This window comes from Plecotus auritus (genome assembly GCF_963455305.1).
Source record: "Plecotus auritus genome assembly, chromosome: 7".
Classification (NCBI taxonomy): Eukaryota; Metazoa; Chordata; class Mammalia; order Chiroptera; family Vespertilionidae; genus Plecotus; species Plecotus auritus.
Genome location: NC_137774.1, coordinates 67,887,860 through 67,894,149, shown reverse-complemented (window position 1 = coordinate 67,894,149; position 6,290 = coordinate 67,887,860). Strand labels below are relative to the sequence as shown.

The 6,290-nt window shown below is 49.1% G+C and overlaps 1 pseudogene across 1 annotated transcript; it reads left to right on the top strand.

Annotated features, from left to right (window-relative positions):
- Nucleotides 1-1,069: 1,069 nt before the first annotated feature.
- On the top strand, nucleotides 1,070-1,366 carry LOC308253306 (pterin-4-alpha-carbinolamine dehydratase-like; annotated as a pseudogene). Its single transcript has one exon. The product of its transcript is annotated as a pterin-4-alpha-carbinolamine dehydratase-like (transcript).
- The last annotated feature ends 4,924 nt before the right edge of the window (nucleotides 1,367-6,290 follow it).

Here is a 6,290-nt window from a genome sequence, read left to right as displayed (position 1 = left end):
AATTACCACTGGGTGGCTGTCTTGTCTCAGATACAGGGCAGTGGGGTACACAAAATTACTCTGGAAACGGAAAATGACAAGTGTCTACAGTCGGGGCAGCTACTCCAGGCCTCCTGCGACCTCAGGCCTGGAGGAGGCCCTGGCAGGGCCTGAGCATGAGGTAAGCAAGGCCCCTGGGTCTGGGGGAGGGGTGGGGAGTGGTCCGGAGGGAGCTCTCCAGGCTCAGCAGTCAGCTGGGTCTTTTCACAGATTAGCCGGGTCACTCTGTTGGAAACCCTCCAGTACTCCAAGGTCCCAGCCTCACCCCTACGCACTCCTCTGTGCTGCCTCCCACCACATTGCTCTCACTCAGGGCCTGGACCCTTGTCTTGGACTCTCCCAGATTTCCCGGAACCCCTCCCTCCAGGTCCCGCGAACTTCCTGAGTACTCTGCAGGGAACAGGCACTGCGTTATGCACTGAGCACTCAATACAGTGTGTCTGTTCCCACCCCTCCCCACCAGAATGCAAGTTCCATAGGAACAGTCAGTGCTGCCCTGGCTGTGTGGCTCAGTTGTTTGGGCATCATCCCAGGCACTGAGAGGTTGCAGGTTCGATTCCTGGTCAGGGCACATGCCTGGGTTTCAGGCTCCATTCCCAGTGGGGCAGGCAGGGGCGGGAGGTGCAAGGGGCAGCTGGTCCATGTTTCACTCTCTGGCATTGATATTTCTCTTTCTCCCTCTCCCTCTCTCTCTAAAAATAAATAAAAACATTTAAAAAAAAAAAAAAAAGGACAGTCAATATTTGGCAAATTGCTTCTCCCCTCCCTGGCACATGACAGGCCCCCCTAACAATTTGTCAAATGAATGAGTGAATGTCCAATGCTATTAGAGGCCCAGGGTACATCAGTAAACAAGACAAATGATCTGTCCCCTGCAACTTATTTTCTAAAGAGGAAAATGGACATTAAATGGGTTACATAGGGGGCAGCCCCAGCCGGCCCCGCCCGGTGGCCACCCTGTGCACCCTGAACTGCACTTGCCCTCTCCACAGCCACCTGCTGCTCTCCCGCGCCCCTGCCACGCCCCGACATGGCTGGCAAAGCCCACGGGCTAAGTGTTGAGGAGAGGGACCAGCTGCTGCCAAACCTGAGGGCCGTGGGGTGGAACGAGCTGGAAAGCCCAGAGGCGTTCTCAAGCAGGTCCATTTCAAAGATTTACCCCGGGCTTTTGGCTTCATGACAAGAATGGCCCTGCAGGCTGAGAAGCTGGGCCAGCATCCTGAGTGGTTTAACATGTACAGGGTCCACATCACCCTGAGCACCATGCGTGTGCAGGCCTGTGGGACGGGACATAAACCTGGCCAGCTTCATCCAACAAGTAGCATGACCTAGGACCCTTGAATTCTTTAGGGAAAGGGGTCACTGAACTGAAAATCCAGAGAGAGAACAGGGGACACCCCACCCCCACCCCCCCGCAAATGCTGCTGCAGTCAAAATGGCCATGTCCACCTTGCTGCCTCCATTCAGGGGTGAGACCTTGCTGTGGAAAGAGATGCCAGCATCACTGCCAACACCAGGAACTTAGACCGTTTCCCCCACACCGTGCTCTTCCTCTTGGGGCCCTATTAAAGTGCCCTCATTTGAATAAGCTCTTCCCATTCCTTACAGCTTCCCAGCAACAGCAATGATGTTCTTTCCAGGCCATATTTTGCTCCCTTTCTAATTCATTACCCAAGAAACTGTGGTAGAAGCTGGGTCTAAGACAGAATCTTAGAAACCAGAACCCTAATGCCAACCCCCTCCTATGTGATAGAAACACATTATTTATGCCTCAAATAAAACTTGTTTCACTCGGGAAAAAAAATAGGTTACATAATTATCTATGAAATAGGAGTTGGGGGTAAGAAAGTGGGGGCGAGGGGAGACGAAAAAAAAATCTGCTCAGACCAGATCAAAAAGGTGAAGTACTTCTACCCAAGAATTTGATCTAAATCCTGTTATTTCAAAACATGATGCCTGGAGGCAATAATCACTTTACTTAACAAAAATACTTGGGCCCTGGCCCAATAGCTCCATTAGTTAGAGCATCATCCTGATGTGCCAAGGTTATGGGTTCCATCCCATGGTCAGGGCACATACATCAACTAGTCGCCCTGGCCAGTGGATAGAGCATCAGCCCATGCACGGAAGGGTCAAGAATTTGATTGTGGGTCATGATAGATCGTCCCTTCCCCCAACTGGTGGATGGAGTTATGACGTAACCAGCGTCTGCCGCCAGGACATCCCCGAGACATTCAACCACCAATCAGTGTGTGCCGAGTGCCCTGGGCCCCACCCCTTCCTGTTCTGCCCTGGGCCCAACCCCTTCCTGTTCCTCCCCTCAAAAGGCATGTTCACCGCTGCACGGGTTGCTGTCTCTCCCAGTCTGTGAGGCAGCCCGGCTGAAGTCCTCCTTCTTCTCCTCCCCTTCCTCTAATCCTGGTTTTTCTACCTCCTCCGTAATGAATCTCGCTCGTTAGTGCGGAATAAACTTCCTCTTTAACATGCCTTGGTCTCCATCAGGTCACATCAAGGGCACATACTGGGTTGCAGGTCGATCCCAGCCCCAGTTGGGACACCTGCGGGTGGCAACCATTGATGTGTCTCTCATATCAATGTTTCTCTCTCCCCCTCCCTCCTTCGACACTCTCAAAAAATCAATAGAAAAAATATCCTCGGGTGAGGATTAAAAAAAGAGAGAATCAACCAACGAATGCATAAGTGGAACAACAAATCAATGTTTGTCTCTCTAAAATCAATCAAAAAATGGTTTTTATTTTAAAAAATATATTTTTTAAAACAGAATATCTGGACTGTTAAGAGGTGGAGGGGAGCCCTAACTGGTTTGGCCCAGTGGATACAGCGTCGGCCTGTGGACTGAAGGGTCTCGGGTTCAATTCCAGTCAAGGGCATGTACCCTAGTTGCAGGCACATCCCCAGTAGGGGGTGTGGAAGAGGCAGCTGATTGATGTTTCTCTCTCATCGATGTTTCTAACTATCCCTCTCCCTTCCTCTCTGTAAAAAATCAATAAAATATATTAAAAAAAAAAAAAAAAAAAGGTGGAGCGGAAACCTACAAATGCTAACAATATCACTGCTTCCCTTGCTTGATGTACAAATACCACCTCTTTCTTAACTCCCAATGAGTCGGAGAAGGCCAGCCCTTACCACTAGGGTGCCTCAGTCTTCTGCTGCTGTTGCTTCTGCTCGCCACTCAGCATCACTGCTGACCTCAGGCATCCCCTAGGGCTGCGATTTTCAACCTTTTTCATCTCATGGCGCACAGAAATTAATTACTAGAATTTTGCTGATCTGACCAAAAAGGTATAATTTTGATTCGTTCACACCAGATGGCAATTGTGTTGGCTGTCGTCATTTGTCTATTTTGACACTCTAAGGGAAAAGAGGGGAGTGCCCCTGACTAAGTAGTCAGGTATTGCATGTCTTAAAAGTTCTTACGGCCACCAGTTGAAAAACCGCTACTCTGGGGTGTTATAGCCATCCTCCTGCCGGGCCGAAGGGGCTTGATCTGAAGGGTTCCCAGCCTCACTGTGTCAGAACCAGACCAACCCCGTAGCCCCTTAGGTCCTTCCATTTTGCCTGGGTCACCGCCCCTCAACCAGAAACGCTTCCCCCTGAGAGCAATTAGTGTCCCTTCCTGCCCATAGTTTTCAGTCTGGACTCTCAGTCCATCAGAAAGGTTCCTATAACATTGAACTTCAGAAGGAAAGGGTTTGTATTCTTGTTACTTTACCCCCAAGAAACATCATGAGCCCGATGCAAATTTCCCAACTCCTCACCAGTGGCAGCTAAGCCTCAAAGGTCCCAGTGTACCCGTCACACAGGGCAATGCTTGCTACTCACTTACATCGCTGAGGGAGAGAGTCCCCAAACGGCATCTCTCTCTCTCAAACGTGCAAAGCCCCACCCGCCCAGCTAGTGCCTGGTTCCGGGTGGAAATGTGGGCGTAAGGCGAGTAATTTAGAGGTATTTACTGGCAGCTGAGGGGATGAGAATGTTTGTCACCCAGGCTTGGGTCACTGAGCTTTGGGGCAATGGGGGAGTTCAGGGGCCTCCATTTGGGGACAAAGGTAGTCTTCAGGGCGAGTGAGGCTGTATCATTCACATACTGTATTGTGTACTTGAAATTTGCTCAGAGTATATCTTAAGTATTCTCACCACAAAAAAAGATGGATATATTTATTAGCTTGATTGTGCTGATCATTTCACAATATACACGAATATCAAAATATCAGTTTGTATACCTTACATGGGTACAATCTCTATTTGTCCATTTTACCTCAGTAACGCGAAGAAGAAGAAAAAGAGGTCGTAGGCTGGGCATGGCCTGACTCAAGACAGTGAGCCTAGCGTGGGAACCCTCGGAGTTTAGGGAGGGGCCGGGTGTCCTCAGGAAGTGGCAAGGGGCTCCCTCCAGTCATTCCATTTCAGTGTTAAAGGAAAATGGAGGGTGACTGCTAAGGTGGAGGATTGGGGCTATTTAATTACAGTTATGATAAGGACCATAGGGTGCCAAGAATAATATAAGATGTAGATAAGGACATCTGTTTTTGCCTGCTCAGCCCCAACTCCCCTCTCTTTGGGTGACAGCACCCCACGTTTCCCTTCCATGATTTTTAAAAAGAATATTTTTTTATTGATTTCAGGGAGGAAGGGAGAAGGAGAGATAGAAACATCAATGATGAGAGAGAATCATTGATTGGCTGCCTCATTCACGCCCCACTCTGGGGATGGAGCCCACAACCCGGGCATGTGCCCTGACCGGGAATCAAACCGTGACCTCCTGCTTCATAGGTCGACACTCAACCACTGAGCCACGCCAGTCGGGCCCTTCCATGTTTTTTATCCATGTGGTTCAAGTGGGGCTGGCTCTGCCTCTTGGCTCCAAGGAGTGACCACGTGACCCAGGTCTGGCCAACCAGCCTACTGCATCCTCTGAGCCATGGAAATTGGCTCATGCATGGACATCCAACCAGGGCTAGGCAGCTCACACCTGTTCGGGAAGAAAGTGTCCTCTTTTCCTGAGAGTTGCTAAGCTTGTGGGACGTAAGCCAGGACCTGCCAGTAGCCATCTGTGCCACCACTGGGGGAGATTCCAGCCAAGCATGCAACCTACAGAGTGAATGAACCAGGACCAAGAGCTGAGGAAAGATGGATTCTGATCACATTATTTGAGCACAAATATCCATGACTGAAATTAGATCTAAGCAGGTTTTGCAGTTATATGAGTTGATATATTCTCACAAATGCATTTGCCCAGCCAGTGTGGTTCAGTGGTTGAGCGAATGAAACAAGAGGTCCCCGGTTCAATTCCTGGTCGGGGCACATGCCCAGGTTGCAGGCTTTATGCCCAGCAGGGGCATGTGGGAGGTAACCGATTGACAACTCTCATCAGTGTTTCTAGCTCTCTATCCCTCTCCCTTCCACTATCTCTAAAACCAATAAAAACATGTTTAAAGCCCTAACCAGTTTGGCTCAATGGATAGAGCATCGGCCTGCAGACTGAAGGGTCCCAGGTTCGATTCCGGTCAAGGGCATGTACCTTGGTTGCGGGCACATCCCCAATAGGGGGTGTGCAGGAGGCAGCTGATGGAGGTTTCTCTCATCGATGTTTCTAACTCTCTATCCCTCTCCCTTCCTCTCTGTAAAAAATCAACAAAATATATTTAAATAAATAAATAAATAAATAAATAAATAAATAAATAACATGTTTTAAAAAAAACAAAAAACATTTGAGCCCTGGCTGGTTTGGCTCAGTGGATAGAGCGCCGGCCTGCAAACTGAAAGGTCCTGGGTTTGATTCCGGTCAAGGGCACATGCCCGGGTTGTGGGCTCCATCCCCAGTAGGGGGCGTGCAGGAGGCAGCCGATTGATGATTCTCTCATCATTGATGTTTCTATCGCTCCCTTTCCCTTCCTCTCTGAAATCAATAAAAATATCTTTAAGATTGAAAACAACCACCTTGAATCCCCCCAGTAGGCGGGGCACTCAGACTAGCTGAGTTGCCCACTTATGCTTTATGCCAAGTGTATTCTTTTTTCTTTTTATTATTTTTATTTAAAAAAATATTTATTTCATTAACTTTAGAGAAGGGGAGGGGGGAGAGAGAGACATTGATGCCAGGGAGAAGGACCTACTGCCCTGTTCATGCCAGAACTGACCACTTTAGGTGTGTTCCCAGGCTGTCCCAAGTCGCGCTAGTTAGAGCCTCTCTTTCAGAGGTTTAGAGTTGAGACTGAGAAGCCAGTCAA